The sequence below is a fragment of the Sesamum indicum genome, unplaced genomic scaffold, assembly GCF_000512975.1.
Source record: "Sesamum indicum cultivar Zhongzhi No. 13 unplaced genomic scaffold, S_indicum_v1.0 scaffold00125, whole genome shotgun sequence".
Classification (NCBI taxonomy): Eukaryota; Viridiplantae; Streptophyta; class Magnoliopsida; order Lamiales; family Pedaliaceae; genus Sesamum; species Sesamum indicum.
Window position 1 is genome coordinate 53,742 of NW_011628052.1, and position 23,650 is coordinate 77,391.

Consider the following 23,650-nt stretch of genomic DNA (forward strand, 5'->3'; position numbering starts at 1 on the left):
AATAGGCGCTTTTATAGATATCATAAACGTTAATATGCGATCACAATTCGTGTTAGTCGGCTTATATTAATATATTCGCATTATTCATTTTATTCATCAATCTCAAATACAATCGCGAACAATTTGATTTAATTTATCCCTATGCGTGCATCAACAAGAAATATACTTAATCCTATTTGCGACTAGTTAAAACTTTCCGATACATTTAGTATTATCAACAAAAGATGTAATCCCTACTCAAACTAAATTAATACTCACTTCCATAAGTATTAATTTAGTTTGAGTACAGATTACATCCTTCGTTGATGTATGAAATAAATTTATAAGTATTAATTTAGTTTGAGTACAGATCACATCCTTCGTTGATCATACTCATATGGAAGTGAGTATTAATTTAGTTTGAGTAGTGTAGAGTGGAAATCACCAGAAAATCCTATCCAACTATTAACAAAATTGGAGTACGAAACTCCTTAAGATTATTACAGGCCAATATACAACATAAATGATAATAACAAAAAAAACAAATAATGAAATAATTAAATCAACAATATAGTGATTAATAGCCAGATCCTTTATCTCAATAAAGGAATACGGTCACAAGGCAACGTTTCCATAATGAACCGACTCACGGTAACTCCACAAACCAAGAACCCGACCACAACTCTGATCACTCGGATCTCAGTATCACACAGTAAAAAAGAACTTAATTCATGTTTTAGCCGAAGGAGATAAACAACTTAATTCATGTTTTAGCCAAAAGGGAGAATCCCCTATTTAAAGGGGTGAAAACTGTGGTAGAGAAGGAAAATGTTGGTGGCTTTCCCAACACCATTAGATTGATTTAGGAAAGTGGCCATGGGTCCCGAAGAAGAGAAGGAAGAAAATCACAGAGAGGATTTGAAGAGGAGAGGAAGTAGATGGTGTAGAAAAAACAGTGAAGAGGGAAAGTCAGATTTAGGGTTACGGATGTGATATAACTACGTAGTTAGGATAGGGTTGCCAAGGTCAGTCTTTTAATAAGTCATTGGGCTACAAATTTTAACAAGTAGTGATTACATCTTTTGTTGATCGTACTAAATGTACCGACAAGTTTTACTTAGTTGCAAATAGGATTATATATATTTCTTGTCGATCATGCTAATCGCATGGACAAGAGTTTTAAATGGAATAAATAGGATTACATATATATTTCATTGATCAAAGCATTGAATATTTATGCTTTAAAACAAATTGTACCGCCATGAATTTTAACTCAGTATATCAGTAGAACTACATAATTTTGTTGATCATTCTAATTGTTCATATGCAGGAAGGTACATATATATTTTGTTAGTAAAAGCATCATATAATGCTTGTACCGTAATTGTACGGACATTGGTTTTAGACTGGATCAACATAATAACTTCTTTGGTAGACCACAGTAATTGCAAGTACACGGTTTTTCACTTCATGATCATAATAAATACACGGAATATGAATTTTTACTGGGTATAAATAGGATCGCACAGGACTATGTTTCACTTTATTGATACAAACATCCTTAATATATTCACATTTATAATTAAGATAATTCAGAACTATTCTTGATCAAATTAATCATACTGATATGAGCTTTAAATTGATATGAGTAAGATTACAATTCAAAATAATTCTATGAACAAAGTTTATTTTGGTAACTAGGACTAAATATTTCGTTGATGGAAGCACCATAAATGTACGTATATGACTTTTATTAACTTAGATAAATGTTACAAGAATTAATCACACATCTTATTCCTCGTTCATATTCAAGAATGTAATGATGATTAATATGCTTCTATAGATCTCATAAATGTTAACATGCGATCATAATTCGTGTTAGTCGTCTTATACTAATATATTCGTATTACACATTTATTCATCAACCTCAAATGCAATCCCGAATAATTTGATTTAATTTTCAACTTTATTCAAGAACTCCGGATATATATGTGTTCATATATATCCACCTACACAACCCTAGTATTTTTAGTTATATTTTATTGATAACACTAATTATTTTAGTAATTTTAATTCTATTAATTTTATAATTTTGATAATTTTAGTCTTGTGAAAACTAATTTTCATAATTTGTGTAGGACAAAAAATGACACCACCTCATAAATTACAAGACAGAAACTGTATTTTTATACCTATACAAATAAGTAGGATTTAAAATTTTAATGATCACACTAACTGCTCGAATAATAGTTTAGTTGGTATAAGTAGGGATAATAAATTTTGTCCATACATATGTAGAAGCATCATATTGAAGTACTAATTTAGTTTCAGTTCGGATTACAACCTTTGTTGATCATACTCATATGGAAGTGAATATTAATTTAGTTTGAGTAGGGATTACATCTTTCGTTGATCGTATTAAATGATTCGGCAAGTTTTAACTAGATGCAAATAGGATTATTTTTATTTCTTGTTGATAATGCTATTCAAATGGACATGAGTTTAAATTGGTAAAAATTGGATTACATATGTATTTTGCTGATCAAAGCATTGAATGTTAATGCTTTCACACTAATTATACCGCCATGGATTTTAACTCAGTATATCAGTAGGACTACAACATTTTCTGATCATACAAATTGTTCATATGCACAAAGTTACATAATTGATCATATGCAATCGGTTTCGGATCTCTGTTTTTTTTGAAAATTAAACAAGCCACAATATTCGTACTAGGCTCCAACACCAATTTCTCCCATTCTTCATTGGCATCTCCACCACGTCGATGGAATACCTCTGTCAACCGATGGATCTGCCACCCGAATTCCTCCCTCATCCTCAAAATCTTTTCACCTTGACAGTAAGCTAATTTGCAAGTGTCCATCTTAATTTCATCAATAGCTGCCTTTTGATGCTTAGCCCTAGTTTCACCATCGACAAGGCCCTCACTCCTGAAGAACTCATCCATCTTGGGGACCCCAACGGCATGCCTAATCCTATAACGATCGTAACAAATTTTTGGGTCAAAAAATGCTTTACCCTCCTCCACTAACCCGCTATCCACCATCTGATCAACTCTTTTCGACACGTACGAATGCAAAAGGGGATCGCCATGTCCATACAGAGAAAGCAACACTCGTACTTGGAGGGAAACTCAGTGTCGTCAGTGACAAGTGCCTGTATGAAGGAATTGGACCCTCCAGCAATGATTGGCAACCGATTCTTTTGTATGATGGCATCAGCAGCCAGCAATGCATGATGCACTAAATCATGTGCAGTGAAATCCACCTCGAGATCAATGATTCCGAGCAAATGGTGTGGCACGCTGCGACATTCCTCATTTCTCACCTTATTGGTTACTATGTCTAGGCCCTTGTAGACCTGAATTTTGTCCGAGTTGATGACCTCTGCCCTGAAACGGGTGGCAAGTTCTATCACCAGGCGCGATTTGCCTGTGCCAGTGGCACCCAATACCACCACCACCTTATCCTTCCATTGATGCTTGTTCATCAAGCCCCCAACTGAAAACTTCGTCATGCTGGATTGTGTTATCTTCCAGGAGGAGATCGATATTCTCATTGATAATTACTTTTACCTTTTTTAACACCTGTCAAGTTCATCACACAAATAAAAAAAAAAGAAAAAGGCCACATGTTAATTCTCTCATCTAAAACAAACAAAACATGTACCAAATACAATTTACTATTTTAGAATATCTATCTATCATAGAGAGACAAGTCCTTTTCAATTCTTGTATAAATTTCTCTTCGTCAAAAGGATTTGTTTGAAGAAAAGTTTCAAACATTTGTGGGCTTTAGAGAGTATCACGAACAAGTTTTATTGATGTGAAAGAAATTATCTAGACAATTGTTTGAAACATGAAGAAACATAGGATGCGTAGGGGTGTATTTATACATACATACTTACACACAATGTGGAACAAATCTAGCCATGCATAGTAACAACTTCACCCCTAACCCTATCCACTTACTATATAACAATTCAAATAAATTTTGAGCAAGGCTTTCTCCAAATTACTGGTTTTTTTACTTTATTTACAAAATAGGGAAAGGATCATTAATTATTGCGAAGTTGTCGTCAAAAAGATAATACAAATACTAATCATAAATAAAATGTCAAAATCTACACCGTGCAGGTACCATAAGAGATGCAATAAATCCATCGATAATTATTTTTTGTAAAAAATTATTCTTGGCATGTATAATGAGTAATTTTACTATTTCGAATGAGAAAAAAATTATGAGAAATTAAAAGATATTGATGAAGTACTTAGTGATTATCCATATCTTACGTAGTATTTGCTTTTGAGTAAAATCGAGTGAGTCATTTATGAAAAAATATATATTATAATGACAAAATCTATATTTATGTAACGTTAATAAATCTAGACTACAGAATTTATCTTTTATTTAGATTTACTGAAATATAATTGGAGCAAATTCTAAATGTTAATTAGACTATTCTTGTAATTGTTACTATATTCAATTGATTCATTTATTTGGACGTTTTGTGGTCCATGATTAATATGAAAGTAATTAAGTTGATGATACTGATTGCATTCATTTATTTTATTTTATTTTGTTTTAGTTTTGTAATAACGCTATTTTATGCAACAGTAAATCAGTTTCCTAAACCATGGCTATCCCATTTGGGAGCCTGCATCCTATGTGACGACGGAAGTACAGAAACCCACTCTCACTTATTCTTCCAATGCAAATTTAGCCGGCACTGCCTTACAGAAATACGCAGAAGAATTTGGTTCCAATAGCCCAATAGGGATTGGGAAACAGACATTGAATGGGCGACAAAAAAATGGAGAGGAAAGCACATTGTCAACATAGCTTACCGTTCACTACTAGCAGCATGTGTCTATCACATTTGGAGAGAGAGGAACCTGAGGCGATTTGAACATACTGAACGGACAACGAACACCATTGGTATGATGATCATCGACGACGTCAGACAGAGGATCCTCAGTATCAACATTGCCTTGTCAGTTAGTACACGAGCATTATATAGACTATGGCGTATCCCTTGGCCTGTCGAGGGAGAAACCAATTGATGATCAAATTGTTGTACGATACAATTTTTTTTACTGAATGAAAATTACATTTACCCAAAAAAATCAGTTTCCTGATTTTAGATGAATTCTTCATTATGTGATACAGGAATTAATCACACAACTTATTCCTCGTTAATATTCAAGAATATAGCAATGATTAATACGCTTTAATAGATATTATAAACCTTAACATGCAATCACAATTCGTGTTAGTCGTCTTATATTAATATATTCGCATTGTACATTTATTCATCAATCTCAAATGCAATCGCGAACAATTTGAGTTAATTTATCCCTATACACATTAACAAAAAATATATATAATCCTATTTGCAACTAGTTAAACCTTGCCGATACATTTAGTATGACCAACCAAAGATGTAATCCCTACACATACTAAATTAATACTCACTTTCATATGAGTATGATCAACGAAGGATGTAATCCGTACTCAAACTAAATTAAAACTTACTTCCATATGATTCTTCTACATATATACGGACAAAATTCATTATCTCTACTTATACCAATTAAAATAGTGTTCAAGCAGTTAGTATAAATTACTAAAATTATCAAAATTATAAATTTTGTTCATACATATGTTGAAGCATCATATGGAAGTAAGTATAAATTTAGTTTATGTACGGATTACCTCCTTCGTTGATCATACTCATATGAAAGTGAGTATTAATTTAGTTTGAGTAGTGTAGATTGAAAATCACTAGAAAATACTATCGAACTACAAAAATTCGAGCATGAAATTCCTTAAGATTATTACATGATAATATACAACTTAAATGATAATAACAAATGAAAGAAATAATGAAATAATTAAATCAAAAGTATAGTGATTAACAGGCTCAGAGTAGCCAGATCTAATATCTCAATAAAGAAATATGGTCACATGGCACCGTTTCCACTATGAACCGACTCACAGTAACTCTACAAATAAAGAAACCGACCAAACACGATCACTTAAACAGCATGATTCATGTTTAAAGGGGTGAAAACTGTGGCTGAGAAGGAAAATCTTGGTGGCTATCCTAAAACCATTAGATTGGTCTAGAAAAGTGGCCCTAGCCTCCGGAGAAGAGAAGGAAGAAAATCACAGAGTGGATTTGAAGAGGAGAGGAAGTAGACGGTGCAGAAAAAACAGAGAAGAGGGAAAGTGAGATTTAGGGTTAAGGATGTAATATAAGTAGGTAGATAAGATTAGTCGAGTTACCGGGTCGGTTGTGGCCTGGCAAGTGGGTCAGGTAATTGGGCTGCCAAGGTCGGCGTTTTAATAAGTCATTGGCCTACAAATTTTAACAAGTAGGGATTACATCTTTTGTCGATCGTACTAAATGTATCGACAAGTTTTAACTAGTTGCAAAGAAGATTATAAATATTTCCTATTGATCATAATAAATACAGGGAACATGAATTTTTACTTTTGTATAAATAAGATCGCACAAGATATATTATACTTTATTGACACAAACATCATTAATATATTCGCATTATACATTTATTCATCAATCTCAAATGCAATCGCGAACAATTTGATTTAATTTATCCCTATGCACATCAACAAGAAATACATATAATCCTATTTGCGACTAGTTAAAACTTGTCGATACATTTAGTACGATCAACAAAAGATGTAATCCCTACACAAACTAAATTAATACTCACTTCCATATGAGTATGATCAACGAAGGATGTAATCCGTACTCAAACTAAATTAATACTTACTTCCATATGATTCTTCTACATATATACGAACAAAATTTATTATCTCTACTTGTACCAATTAAAATAGTGTTCGAGCAGTTAGTATAAATTACTACAATTATCAACATTATAAATTTTGTTCATACATATGTTGAAGCATCATATGGAAGTAAGTATAAATTTAGTTTGTGTAGGGATTACTTCCTTGGTTAATCATACTCATATGGAAGTGAGTATTAATTTATTTTGAGTAGTGTAGAGTGGAAATTACCCGAAAATACTATCCAACTATTACAAAAATTAGAGTACGAAATTCCTTAAGATTCTTATAGGCCAATATACAACTTAAATGATAATAACAAATGAAAGAAATAAGAAAATAATTAAATCAAAAGTATAGTGATTAACAGGCTCAGAGTAGCCAGATCCAATATCTCGATAAACGAATATGGTCACAAGGCACCGTTTCCTCTATGAACCGACTCACGGTAACTCCACAAATAAAGAAAACGACTACAACTCCGATCACTCAGATCTCAGTATCACACGGTCACAAAGACCCCAATTCAGTATTTCACAAAGAACTTTTGTGAATGGTGAAGGAGAAAACAACTTGATTCATGTTTTAGCCGAAAGGGAGAATCCCCTATTTAAAGGGGTGAAAACTGTGGTAAATAAGGAAAACCTTGGTGGCTCCTAAAACCATTAGATTGGTCTAGGAAAGTGGCCATGGCTTCCGCAGAAAAGAAGGAAGAAAATCACAGAGAGGATTTGGAGAGGAGAGGAAGTAGACGATGCCGAAGAAACAGCGAAGATGGAAAGTGAGATTTAGTGTTAAGGATTTGATATAAGTAGGTAGATAGGATAAGTCGGGTTACCGGGTCGGTTGTGGGCTGCCAAGTGGGTCATTTAATTGGGCTGACAAGGTCGGCGTTTTAAGAAGTCATTGGGCTACAAATTTTAACAAGTAGGGATTACATCTTTTGTTGATCATACTAAATGTATCGACAAGTTTTAACTAGTTGCAAATAGGATTATATATATTTCTTGTTGATCATGATAATCGCACGGACATGAGTTTTAATTGGTATAAATAGTATTACATATATATTTCGTTGATCAAAACAATGAATATTCATGCTTTCATACTAATTGTACCGCCATAAAATTTAACTCAGTATATTAGTAGGATTACATAATTTTGTTCATCATAATAATTGTTCATATGGAGAAGGTACACATATATTTTGTAAGTAAAAGCATCACATCATTCTTGTACCCTAATTGTACGGACATTGGTTTTTAGACTGGATCAACATAATAACTTCTTTGGCAGAGCACAGTAATTGCGAGTACACGATTTTACATTTAATGATCATAATAAATATAGGGAACATGAAATTTTACTTGGTATAAATATGATCTCACAAGACTATATTATACTTTATTGATACAAACATCATTAATATATTCACATTTATAATTAAGATAATTTGGAACTATTCTTGATCATATTGATTGTACTGACATAACCTTTAAATTGATATAAGTAGGATTATATTTCAAAATAATGTTATAAACAAAGTTTAATTTGGTAACTTGGACTAAATATTTCATTGATGGAAGCACCATAAATGTACATATATGAGTTTTATTAACTTAGATAAATGTTATAAGAATTAATCACACATCTTATTCCTTGTTCGTATTCAAGAATACACTGATGATTAATACGCTTCTATAGATATCATAAATGTTAACATGCAATCACAATTCGTGTTAGTCATCTTATACTAATATATTCGTATACACATTTATTCATCAACCTCAAATCCAATCAAGAATAATTTGATTTAATTTTCAACTTTATTGTAGAACTCCGGATACATATGTGTACATATATATCCACCTACACACCCATAGTATTTTTACTTATATTTTATTGATAACACTAATTATTTTAGTAATATAATTTTGACAATTTTAGTCTTGTAAAAACTAATTTTTATAATTTGTGTAGCACAAAAAATGATACCCCCTCATAAATTACAAGATAGAAACTGTATTTTTATACCTATACAAATAAGTAGGATTTAACATTTAAATGATCACACTAACTGTTCGAACACTAGTTTAATTGGTATAAGTAGAGATAATAAATTTTGTTCGTACGTATGTAGAAGCATCATATTGAAGTAAGTATTAATTTAGTTTGATTACGGATTACATCCTTTGTTGATCATACTCATGTGGGAGTGAGTATTAATTTAATTTGAGTAGGGGTTACATCTTATGTTGATCGTACTAAATGATTCGGCAAGTTTTAACTAGATGCAAATAGGATTATATATATTTCTTGTTGATAATGCTAATCACACGGACATGAGTATGAATTGGTATAAATTGGATTACATATATATTTCACTGATCAAAGCATTGAATATTAATGCTTTAACACTGATTGTACCGCCATGAATTTTAGCTCAGTATATCAGTAGGACTACAAAATTTTGCTGCTCATACATATTGTTTATAGCACGAAGGTACATAATTGATCATACTAATTGTTCATATGCAGTCAATTTTGGATCTATGTTTTCTTTGCAAATAAAAAGAGCCACAATGTTCGTACTAGGCTCCAGCACCAATTTCTCCCATGCTTCATTGGCATCTCCACCACGTCGAAGGAATACCTCTGTCGCGTGCAACCAATGGATCCGCCACCCGAATTCCTCCCTCATCCTCAAAATCTTTTCAACTTGACGGCAAGCTAATTTGCAAGTGCTCATCTTAATTTCATCAATAGCTGCTTTAAGAATCTTAGCCCTAGCTTCACCATCGACAACACCCTCACTCCTGAAGAACTCATCCATCTCGGGGACCCCATTGGCACGCCTAATCCCACAATCATAGTCACAAATTTTTTGGTCAAAAAATTCCTTGCCCTTCTCCATCCAGAGAAAACAACACTCGTACCTGGAGGGAAACTTAGTGTTGTCACTGACAAGTGCCTGTATGAAGGAATTGGACCCTCCAGCAATGATTGGCAACCGATTCTTTTGCACGATGGTATCAGCAGCCAGCAATGCATGATACACAAAATCATGTACAGTGAAATCCACCTCGGGATCAATGATTCCGAGCAAATGGTGTGGCACGCCGTGGCATTCCTCATTTCTCACTTTATTGGTTACTATGTCTAGGCCCTTGTAGACCTGAATTTTGTCCAAGTTGATGACCTCTGCCCCGAATCGGGTGGCCAGGTCGATCGCCAGGCGGGATTTGCCTGTGCCAGTGGCACCTAATACCACCACCACCTTATTTTGTTTCCTTGGTGCTTGTTCATCATGCCCCGAACTGAAACGGTATCATGCTAGATTGTGCTAGCTTCCAGGCGGATATCGACATTCTAATTGGTAATTACTTTTACTTTTTTTAACACCTGTCAATTTCGTCACAGAAATAAAAAAAGGAAAAGGCCACGTGTTAGAATACTCTCAAACAAAACAAACAAAACATGTACCAAGTACAATCTACTGTTTTAGAATATCTATCTATGATAGATTGACAAGCCCTTCTCAATTCTTGGATTAATTTCTTTTCTTCAAAAGGATTTGTTTGAAGAAAAACTTTAAACATTTGTGGCCTCTAGAGAGAATTACGAACAAGTTTCATTGATGTGAAAGAAATTACCTAGACAATTCTTTGAAACGTGAAGAAACATAGGATGTATAGGGGGGTATTTATACATACGTAAGTACAAACAATATGGAACAAATCAAGCCATTCATAACTTCACCCCTACCCCTATCCACTTACTATATAACAATTCAAATAAATCATGAGCAAGGCTCTGTCCAAATTACTGTATTTTTTATTGTATTTATGAAATAGGAAAAGAATCATTAATTATTGCGAAGCTGTCGTAAAAAGATAAGATATATATTATTCATAATTAAGATGTCAAAATCTACACCATGCAGGTACCATAAGAGATGCAATAAATTTATCGATAATTATTTTTTGTAAAAAAATTATTCTTGGGATGTATAATGAGTAATTTTACTATATCGAATGAGAAAAAAATTATAAGAAATTAAAAGATAATGACGAAGTACTTAGTGATTATCCATATCTTACGTAGGATTTGCTTTTGAGTAAAGTCGAGTGAGTTTACAAAATTGAATTTTGAATCTGAAAAAGTGTTCTTGTTAATTCGTCAACCTACTATATATGTGAAAACATATTTTATAATGACAAAATCTATATTAATTGAACGTTAATAAATGTGGTCTACAGATTTTATATCTTATTTAGATTTACTGAAATTTAAATGGGGCAAATTCTGAATGTTAATTACACTTTTCTTGTAATTGTTACTATATAAAATTGATTCATGTATTGGGACATCCTTTGATGATACTGATTGCATCCATTTATTATATTTTTTTTTGTTTTAGTTTTGTAATAACACTTATGTATGCAGTAGTAAATTAGTTTCCTGAATTATTTTACATGAATCCTTCATTATATGTTGTAGGAATTAATCACACAACTTATTCCTCGTTAATATTCAAGAATATTGCAATTATTAATACGCTTTTATAGATATCATAAACGTTAACATGCAATCACAATTCGTGTTAGTCATCTTATATTAATATATTTGTATTATACATTTATTCATCAATCCCAAATGCAATCGTGAACAATTTGATTTAATTTATCCCTATGCACATCAACAAGAAATACATATAATCCTATTTGCGACTAGTTAAAACTTGCCGATGCATTTAGTACGATCAACAAAAGATGTAATTCCTACACAAACTAAATTAATACTCACTTCCATATGAGTATGATCAACGAAGGATGTAATCCGTACTCAAACTAAATTAATACTTACTTCCATATCATTCTTCTATATATATACGAACAAAATTTCTTATCTCTACTTATACCAATTAAAATAGTGTTCGAGCAGTTAGTATAAATTACTAAAATTATCAAAATTATAAATTTTGTTCATACATATGTTGAAGCATCATATGGAAGTAAGTATAAATTTAGTTTGTGTACGGATTACCTCCTTCGTTGATCATACTCATATGAAAGTCAGTATTAATTTAGTTTGAGTAGTGTAGAGTGGAAATCACCAGAAAATACTATCCAACATTTACAAAAATTGGAGTACGAAATTTCTTAAGATTATTACAGGCCAATATACAACTTAAATGATAATAACAAATGAAAAAAATAAGAAAATAATTAAATTAAAAGTATAGTGATTAACAGGCTCAAAGTAGCCAGATCCAATATCTCGATAAAGGAATATGGTCACAAGGCACCGTTTTCACTATGAACTGACTCATGGTAACTCCACAAATAAAAAAACCGACTACAACTCCGATCACTCAGATCTCAGTATCACACGGTCACAAAGACCCCAATTCAATATTTCACAAAGAACTTTTGTGAATGGTGAAGGAGAAAATAACTTGATTCATGTTTTAGCCGAAAAGGAGAATCCCCTATTTAAAGGGGTGAAGACTGTGGTAGATAAGGAAAACCTTGGTGGCTCCTAAAATCATTAGATTGGTCTAGGAAAGTGGCTAGGGCTTCCACAAAAAAGAAAGAAGAAAATCATAGAGAGAATTTGGAGAGGAGAGGAAGTAGATGATGCAGAAGAAACAGAGAAGATGGAAAGTGAGATTTAGGAATAAGTAGGTAGATAGGAATAAGTCGGGTTACCGGGTCAGTTGTGGGCTGCCAAGTGGGTCAGGTAATTGGGCTGACAAGGTCGGCGTTTTAAGAAGTCAATGGGCTACCAATTTTAACAAGTAGGGATTACATCTTCTATTGATCATACTAAATGTATCGACAAGTTTTAACTAGTTGCAAATAGGATTATATATATTTCTTGTTGATCATGATAATCGCACGGACACGAGTTTTAATTGGTATAAATAGTATTACATATATATTTCGTTGACCAAAGTAATGAATATTCATGCTTTCATATTAATTGTACCGCCATAAATTTTAACTTAGTATATCAGTAGGATTACATAATTTTGTTGATCATACTAATTGTTCATATGGAGGAAGGTACATTTACATTTTGTTAGTAAAAGCATCACATCATCCTTGTACACTAATTGTACGGACATTGGTTTTTAAACTGGATCAACATAATAACTTCTTTGGTAGAGCACAGTAATTGCGAGTACACGATTTTACACTTGATGATCATAATAAATGCAGGGAACATGAATTTTTACTTGGTATAAATAAGATTGCACAAGACTATATTATACTTTATTGATACAAACATCATTAATATATTCACATTTATAATTAAGATAATTTGGAACTATTCTTGATCATATTGATTGTACTGACATAAGCTTTAAATTGATATAAGTAGGATTATATTTCAAAATAATTTTATAAACAAAGTTTAATTTTGTAACTAGGACTAAATATTTCATTGATGGAAGCACCATAAATGTACATATATGAGTTTTATTAACTTAGATAAATGTTACAAGAATTAATCACACATCTTATTCCTCGTTCGTATTCAAGAATATAGCGATGATTAATACGCTTCTATAGATATCATAAATGTTAACATGCAATCACAATTCGTGTTAGTGTTCTTATACTAATATATTCATATACACATTTATTCATCAACCTCAAATCCAATCACGAATAATTTGATTTAACTATCAACTTTATTCAAGAACTCCGGATACATATGCGTACATATATATCCACCTGCACACCCATAGTATTTTTACTAATATTTTATTGATAACACTAATTATTTTAGTAATATATCCTTGATTTGGGTCATTCCTAACATCCTTTTAGATCTATGCCGGATAATCTTGATGCCTAGGATGTAGGAAGCCTCACCCAAATCTTTCATGGAGAATTGTGTACACAACCATGCTTTAGTGCCACATAACATCTTGACAACATTACCAATGAGCAAGACTTGATCCACATAAAGCACTATGAATGCAACTGAGCTCCCACCAACCTTCTTGTATACACAAGGGTCAAAATCATTTTTGATGAAATCATAACCCTATCTGACCTCATCAAAATGGATATTCCAGTTTCAGGAAGCTTGTTTCAGACCATAGATGGACCTTTGGAGATGGCAGACCTTCTGCTCTTCTCCAACAAATGTGAAACCTACCAGTAGATCCATACAGATCTCTTCCTCAACGAACCAATTAAGGAAAGTTGTTTTCACGTTCATTTTCCATGTTTCATAGTCACCCATGCAGCTATGGCGAGCATAATCCGAATGGACTTGGCTATAGCTACGGACGAATAGGTTATTCCTCAAAATTGACCCCAGGTCGTTGAGTAACCCTTTTCGCCATAAGCCTGGCCTTAAAGATAGTAACCTTTCCGTCAGCTCCAAGCTTACGGTTGTAGACCCCATCCATTAACACCCAACAGGTTTAATACCCTTGGGTGGGTCTACCAAGATCTAAATCTTATTTGAACTCAAAGAGTCCATCTCGGATTTCATGGCCTCAACCCATTTTCCCAAATTAATGTCCGACAACGCTTGTCCATAGATCTTTAGATCATTATCCAATTGACCAATCAAACCTAAAAAGCCATACATCTCAAGCTATTGGGACAATCTGGCTGACATTCAGAGGACAGGAATATCATCAGTGGGAATTATAGGAGCAGATAATGTCACTACATCCATTTGAGGTGTTGCCTCACTGGATTCCTCAAGGAGCAATTCCTCACATTGGGTACCCGCTGGAAACTATTTTCGAAGAACACTACGTTTCGCGAGATAAAAACTTTTTGTTTGGAGGGATCAAAGAAATAATACCCCTCAGTTTCCTTAGGATAACCCACAAACCTGCACAAGCTAGACCTTGAGTCCAGTTTGTCTCCCACTAGTCTCTTGACCTATGTAGGGCTACCCCACACTCTCAAATACTTGTAGGACGCAGGCTTGCCTCTGGGCCATAGTCTTAGAAGACGCCATGTTCAACAACTTGGTTGTCTTCTCAAGAGCATATCCTGAGAAGGATAAGGGTAGTTCGGTAAAAGTCGTCATGGACCGAACCATGTCCAACAAGGTTAAGTTGTGGCATTCTAGGAGGAGTCCATTGAGAGAGAATTCCATTCTCTTTTATGTAATCTAAGAATTCCCCACTTAAATACTCACCACCTCAGTCCAACTGAAGGGTTTTAATTTTTGTGATCAGTTTGGTTTTCAGATTCAAGTCTAAAGTCTTTAAACCATCTAAAGGCCTCAGATTTGTACTTCATTAGGTAAACATAACCGTACCATGAGTGATCATCAGTAAAGGTTATGAAGCAGAAAAATTCACCTCTGGCTTGTGTATTCAGTGGCCTACAGATGTCTGAATAGATAAAATCCAACAGACCACTAGTAAGCATACTTTGTCCTACAAAAGGCTTCTTGGTCATCTTTCATTTTAGACAAGACTTGCAGGCTGGTAGGTGATCCAAATCATCTATCTCTAGACTTTTTGAGTCTACGAACCTTTTAATCCTATCTTGAGAGATGTGACCTAGCCTTGCATGACAGATCTGTGCGTTCTTTTGATCTTCTATTTTACGTTTGTTGTGAGTAGTCATGACGAAATCATGTTGTTGGAGAATATAAAGACCATTATGAAGTTTGCCTACCAGATGTGAAGAACCATTCTTCAACAAATAAAAATAATTTTTATTGATCATAAACTCAAAACAAACATTGTCCAACAATGAAATAGAAATGATATTCTTGATTATACTAGGTACATAATAGCAATTTTTCAATTTTATCCTACCTTGATCACTAACACCTAAGTGGACTATCCCTACAACTTCAGTAGCAACAGCCTTGCCATTGCCAAGCTTCAGGACTACCTCGTCTTTACTTAGCTTTTTACTTCTTTCCAGAACCTACAAATCATTGGAGATGTGAGCTCCACAACTGGTATCCAATACCCAAGAAGTAGAGTTAGTTATCATATTAACCTCAATAACAAATGTACCTGCACTGCGGAGGAGCTTAGGGCACTCCCTCGTCCAAAGACCCTTTCTTCGGCAATGCATACAAACATCATTTCCCTTATTGACTTGGAACCCACCTTCCCTTTACCTTTGCCCATCCCCATAGGGACAACAAGAACGCTCAAAGCGCTTGCAACAGCATTTATCTTACCTTTCTTTCTCTTCCAGCGTTTGGCCCCTTTCCGTTTCGCTTTAGAGGTTGAAGCCTCCCCGACCAACACCGACCACGCAAACTTTTTTCTCGTTCCTTCGTATTGGACCAACATGTTAATCAACTCGTGTATGGTCTTCTCAAGCCCATTCACGTTGTAGTTTACAACAAACGGGATGTAAGAGGGAGGAAGTGACCGGAGGATTATATCAATGTACGTGTCATTATCAAGCCCAGCTTGAAGATTATCAAGATTTTCCACAAGGGAAAGCATCTTGATCCCATGCTCTTACACAGAGGATCCCTCAGTCATCTTGGTGTCGAAAAATGCTTTTGTAGAAGTATATCTAATATACCTATACGGAACTGCATAAGCATCTTTTGACGCGGAGCATTATCGACGCGACATCATTGTGCCTATCGTACTGCTTATGGATATCGTTTGTCATTGATGCCAGTACAATGCTGAGGACCTTCCGATTGTTCTCTTGCCACCTTTCAAACGTCACACATTCTTTAGATGTGGACCACTCTGGGACGGTCCTAGGAAGAGACTTGTCATAATGTAATTCTGGTTCTCAAAATCAAGGACAATCCTCAGATGTTTAAGCCAACTATTATAGTTCATTTCATTAAATTTCTTTCTCTCCAAAATTATGGTTAATGGATCCTTAGACATCTATATTCAAAATGTAAAGTAGAAATTAGCAAATTGATTATAACATTAAATACAAGTTAAGACTTGGTCTTTAGTCATTAACCGCTCCCACTAGTTCTTCAAAAACCCACCTCTCTCAAGTGGGGTTGCGGGAAACCATTTTCTAGTGGGCTTGGGATCCACAAACTCAATTCTCCGTCTCCTACGATTCACAAGAAAAAAGATTTGTGGGAGGTAACCATTACCATTCTCATCCAATAAGATCCCCAAGATATTTTGCTTGCCTCTTCACGTGATCCCGATGACTCCAAGCTAATCACATTACTCAACATTAGGCCCAACCTATTAACCAAATGAATATATCAATTGTTCCATTTGTTCACGATAATAGTATGGCTTTCTTCTATCCCAAATGTGCCACGACTCGTGAGACCGCAAAATGGTAGAAGTAGCATGCACACTACATGACCGTGGATGGAAGGTTTAGAATTATCAAACAATTTGATTTAATTCCACTTTGGGCCTAATATTTAGTTGGACCATCCAAGTGAGAGTTCAAGTTAGTTGTGACCGAGACCTCACCATTATAACATTTTGCATAAAAAGGTTTTAATAATTGAGTATAAACGTATTCCAAATACATCATACGTAAAAAATTAAAACATTTACCACATGCAAAAATAAGCCTAGCACGCCCCTGTCGGATGATCCAAGGCTAATCCTAAGTAACCCACTGAGCCCCCAGTGAGTCTATGGTCAATCTAGGGTGTGGCCTAACTATTACAAAATAGTAATCCATTATCATTCTAATAGGCCTTCCTCTTTGTTCTTCTTCCATCTTGAACTCCATCCAATAGGCCTAGGCCTTCATCTCCTTGAAAGCTTATATTTATTTAAAATAAATAAAACCTCACATTAATTCCTAACTATACTCATTACATGAAAATGAAAATCCCAATTAGAAGTTGCAGGGTGTACAAAAGGAGGGAGCAAGCAATTCTTATTATTCCAAGGCTAAAAAATAAAAGAAGGAATTAAAAAAAAGACGCACGCAAGCCTCACCCAACATAAAAATAAATCATACATTCGACCAATGAGCGTTTTGATCATCCTCATTATTTATCCAATAAACAATAATTAACACATTTATAGCAATTATAAACATGTCAAATAAATAAATACAATCAATGTATTTAAGAATTGATAACCAATGTCAAATACCAAAACTAAAACATAATTAAAGGCAGAAAATATCATACTAATAATGCCATTAGAAAATGGATGTCATCCATACATTCAATACACAAACTTACTTTTGTTTGTTTGGAAACCATTTCTAAATTAATTTATGGAATAATTTAATTTTAAAAAAATCTAATTAAACTAAAATTAAAATTAGCCAAATTAATAATTTTAAAAAAACTAATTTTAGTTAGCCAAATTAATAATTTTAAGAAAACTACAGAAATCAGAAAAATTTAATTTTTTGAAAAACGGCACAAAACGGCCTAATTGTTCGAAATAGCAGACGACCGTCTGCTGCCAGCTGCACGCGTGCATGCACAGGTGCACCTGCCTACACGCTGCCACCCTACCAGCACACACAGCAGCAAACGCGCGCGCTCAGCCGCGCCCTACTGGCCAGTGACCAGTCGGCATGGCAGGAAAGACTATATTGCTCTGTTTTTCAAAAATTTTTTATTTTGGAATTACTACAATTAAAAACTTAAATAATTTCATTGCATTTATAGAAAATCCAATTTTAAAAAATGCATAGATATCCATACTTTAAAAGCAAAATTAATACATATTTTCTAAATATATAATCATGCTACAAAGCAATAAAACATGCTTTCCAGAAGCATATTAAACATGTTCATGTTTCACACATAACAATATCTTAATCCTAAATCCAAAATACCGAATTGGGCTTTGATACCACTGAAAGAATTGGTATGGCTTGGAAATGCGATGGAAGCGGGAAATCAGAAAAAATTAAAACTTGTTCAAAGAGGTGTTTCCTTTGAAATTCCTGGGCATTTAGTGTTTGTCAATAGCATAATAATAACCATATAAACATGTTAGACATGTGGCTAGAGGTTGAAACAAAATGTATAGAAACATAATATGAAACATTACCTTTTGTTTCTTTAAAAGAACTGCAACGTGCGCTGTTCCATTTATGTTCTCTCGTTCTGTTCACTTGAGAATTCAAGCTAGAAATCATATAAGTTTTGCACACCACAAAATGGAAATGATATAGTTCTTTTTCTTTTGCTAGATAGAAAAATAACACAAGAAGAAAAACAACTCCAAACACAAAACAATTGTTTTGTGCTTTCGGATTGTTTTATGTTCTAATTTGAATCCAATTCAATATAGAACAAAAAGGAGAATATTTTCGAGAGAAAATTAAGAGCAAATTCGTGGATTTGGTGGTGGTAAGCCCAAGAATTAATTAATTCAATTAATTAATTCTTGAGACATCCATCAATTGGATTGCTAAATAAATAATTTAATTATTTATACGTGTTCTCCATGAATTAATTTAATCAAATTCAATTAATTCGTTTTCTACTCGAATTCATTGATTTCAAATTAATTCCCATGTGACAGTTCAATCATTTAACAACTTGTTAACTAATTTACTAATATTGCATATACACCCCATGTCTGTCGCCGATGAAACACGACAGTAATGCAATAAATGTAATACTTAGTGCCAGTCTCTTAAGGACTTTTGATGCTTAGTCTCGAGGTGCTCGACCTGGAGCGTTTCAAACCAACCCTATGAAGGTTGTTTCATTGCTGTCATCCAATGTGCAACCCAACTGCCTGGGTAATTTAGTTGGTCTATGGGCATTTATTGTGACGTTAAAACACCGTTCAATGTAAATAGTAAGAACAACAAACACATAGCACCACAGATGAATGCCCACTACATTCATCAAGATAATATCATATTCATAAAGATTGTTAAATAGTTCTCAAAACCGCCAATTCAATTGTCTTTCTGGTCACCTATTCTAACAATAACTCTATCTAACTCCCTTACCTAATCTAATAGAAGGCATAGTAGATGAACTGCGCGCAATTGAACCTCTATTGGAGCCCATCAATCCCCCAAACCTCAGCCCGATCTTTCGCAAAAGCCAGGACCAGCACGCAAAAAGTTCCCACCTCCTGTAGAAAATGCACGGCTAGTTCCTCTCTTAGTCGACCAACTCGACTCCCTTACTGTATATGTTGACTTTCTCTTTTCTTCCCCATTCTTCTTGTTTAATAAACTGCTTCTTCCATCTAAACTGCTGATTCACAATCTAAATTTGTAATTCTTGTTGCGAGGCCCTCTTTTATATCTGGTCGTAGCCCCTACTCAAAACAGTAACAATGATCCTCTTGTGTTGCTACTACTTCTGGTGCATACTTGGCTAGTGCAATAAAACATTGTTCATGTTCTTATCTTGTTAGATCTTGGGTCTATATTTATCATCAAACGCTTTCTGAAACTCAGCCCAAGTTATCTCTTGGGTCATATCCTCTCTTTACTAACCTCCACCAAATCAGTGCATTCCCCACAAATAAAGAAACAACATGCTTAAGTCGATTCTTTGGAGTGCACTCCCGTAGTATCGGAGTTCGGGCACAAGTCACACCGGCCAATTCTCTAAGGCTTCTATATAACAATCCTCGCGAGTCAGTTCAGTCAGTTGTCTACCTTGCCAACTAACCCACTGAAATTGGATAGACGTCTAACATCTGTCGCCGATAAAATGCAGAACTTATGAATTGAATCAAATACTTAGTGTAAGTCTCAGTAGGACTCTTGATGCCCAGTCTCGAGCTCCTCAATTCGGAATATTTTAGACCAACCCTCAGAACTTGGTTTCATAGCCACCATCAAATGCGCAACCCAACTACATGGTTATTAGTGGTCTGTGAGCATCTGTTGTAACGTCAAACCAATGATTTGGTTAGAACAATAGATACATGTGCCAGAGACGAAAACCTACGATATTCGTCGGTACAATATTGCTTAAATAAAGATTGCTTGAATGTTTCTCTAAACTGCTAATCTAATTAGCTTTTGATCACCTATTCCAACTACCTCGTCCAGGTTGGGAATCGATGCCTGATTCCATGTCGTAAACTAAGGCCAAGAGATAGTCGACGAAAGGACCATACCTGTATGGAAGTCGAGAGGCTAAACGTTCTTGCCAACGTTCACCTAGTCTATATTGCCATGGACCGTTGCTAGACAGCCAGCCTGAAAGAATCGGTATAACCCGGGAATGCAATGGAAACGTGAAATAAAAAATTTGAAATCGATTCAAAGGGATGTTCCCTTTGAAATTCCCGGATATTCGGTGTTTGTCAAAAGCAGAATAATAACTACATAAACATGATAGACATATGGCGAGAGGATGACACAAAAAGTATAGAAACATGATATGAAACTTTACCTTTTGCCTTTTTAGAAAACTGCAACGTGCGTTGTTCCCTTTATGTTCTCCCATTCCGTTCACTTAAGAATTCAAACTAGAATTCCTCTAAGTTTTTCACACCACATAATTAAAAAGGTAAAGTTCTTGTTCTATTGCTAGATAGAACAGAGAACAAGAAGAAAAACAACTCTAAACACAACATTATCGTTTAGTGCTTTTGGATTGTTTTGTGTTCTAATTTGAATCCAATTCAATATAGAACAAAAAAGGAGAATACTTTTGAGAAAAAATTGAGAGCAAATTCGTTGCTTTTGTGGTGGTTATGTTAGATATGTTTGTAGTTTATGTATAACACATACAATTGAATTCAAAATTCAATAACTACTAAGTTTTCCTCCAAGTCAACCGATACAACCATATTCATATAACCTCCAATCATGATGAAATAACTCCTCCATCATGTTCATCATGGTGAGGAATTTGAACTCCTTCTTAACTTGCTCCAACCAGCCTCAAATGGGCATGGACTTCAAATATGCACCGGGCTCGATTTAATCAAATTAAATCAAACCTAACCAAAGTTCATTGCAAAATAATCAATTAAATTAATTTTATTTCAACTAAGTCCAATGATTCATTTAATCCAATTAATTCCAAATACTAGTTAAGTGATCCAATCAATTAATTAAGCCAAACCTAGTAAATTAATTCAATTAATTTAAAGGTGTTAAGTCCAAAAATTAATTAATTCAATTAATTAATTTTTGAGCCATCCATCAAATGGATTGCTAAATAAATGATCCAATAGGGTTCGATTCCTCCTTTCAGACATGCTATTCAGTTGTGGCGTTCAAGGAGGAGTCCATTGAGAGATAATTCCATTCTCCTTTAAATAATCAATGAATTCACCACTTAAATTGTGACGTCTGTGGAATTTTTCACATAATTGGGAGATTATTAGGTAAATATTTAGGAATTTAAATTTAATTAGTAAATAAAGTGTATATCAAAATTGTGATATAATAAAATTTGAACGGATTAAATAAGAGTTCGTTATAATATTTGAAATTATATTATTTAAGAATTTTAGAAATGACGTAATGAGTATTTTGAAAAAAGTTTAAATTAAATTAAAAAAAGAAGAAAGAAGAAACAAAGAGAAAAGAAAAGAAAAAGAAAGGAAAAATGAATTTGGGAGGGGTGGGCCATCACCCACTACCCCAACCTCCCAGGATAAAGATACCTATATATATATACACAAAGCATAATTCAATACAACTCGTGCAATTGCCCTTTTCTTCTTCAGTTGACGCGCAACGAAGTAAGAATTTGTATTTTAGTTTTTATTAATTTATATAATTACATTATTTAATTAGTTTGTTTGTTAAATGTTGTTTATATTGAGCGATGTACTATTTAGCTTGAGTATTTTACGACTTTGGCTATTTAAATTAATGTCGAATTAAATATCACATTTGATATAAAAATGATATGGTTGGATGATTAAATTACAAGGTTTGTTAGATTTAATTATTATTAAAGCTAATTTATATAATTTCATCTGAATGATTAACCAAATACATAATTCTATATATTGTTGTTTAATTCAATTATATAGTAACGATAAATTGGCAGAAAATTCATATTTTGTAAATTACATTTAAGAAATATTATGTCATTAAAGAGAAAAAAAGAGGTTGTAATGATAATATCATGTAGGGATGTTATTGAAAACGATAGTTATAGATATATAAGGTGGTTGATTAAATGAATTCTTGTGAATTAGGTGATAAATTAAATATGTATTTGAGAAACTTAGAAAGTGTAGTTATCTAAAATTAAAAGGAATAGAGGTTGAACTTCAATATAAATGGAATACTAAAAGATCGGTGGAAAATATACGAACATTATATAATATTTTATTTAGAGTTTAAAATATTCTAAATATATTGATTATACATATGATATTCTATTATAGGATGTGACGACAAAGTAGAGGATTGAGCAGTCTCTCGTGAAATCGAAACATTTTGAGATTAAGGTAAGCACAATTAATTGGATTTATGTATATAATCATATGTGTAGTATTGTGTATATTAAATATATATATATATTGGTTTCCTAGATGTGATTATGAACTTGGATTTATATTTATATACATGGATTTTGTATATTAATTATTTATATACTTAATTGTGGATTACTTGTTGTATTATCTTATTATCGGTGAAATGGTTAGTATGTGATATATGTGATTGTTATGTAGGGACGTGCGAGATATGATTATGTGAGGATCGTATGATTGATTGTGTATGAAATCAAATCGAAATGTTACTGTTGAGGAAGTAACTATTATAGAGAATAGAATGATGATCGTGAACTAAAATAAAAGATGGTGATTACCTAATTAAGCACATATTCAATAGTTTGCGATAATGTGATTGATGATGATGTGATTGATGATGTAATATGAAAAATATATGAATTAAGCTAGTTACCATGGCTGGCAAAATCGTTAACTAATGTACTCCAATTAGAGCAAG

General features: G+C 33.5%; 1 pseudogene; it reads right to left on the reverse strand.

The window, feature by feature from the left end:
- Positions 1-2,593: 2,593 nt before the first annotated feature.
- Positions 2,594-3,516, reverse strand: LOC105179163 (annotated as a pseudogene).
- Between the last annotated feature and the right edge of the window lie 20,134 nt (positions 3,517-23,650).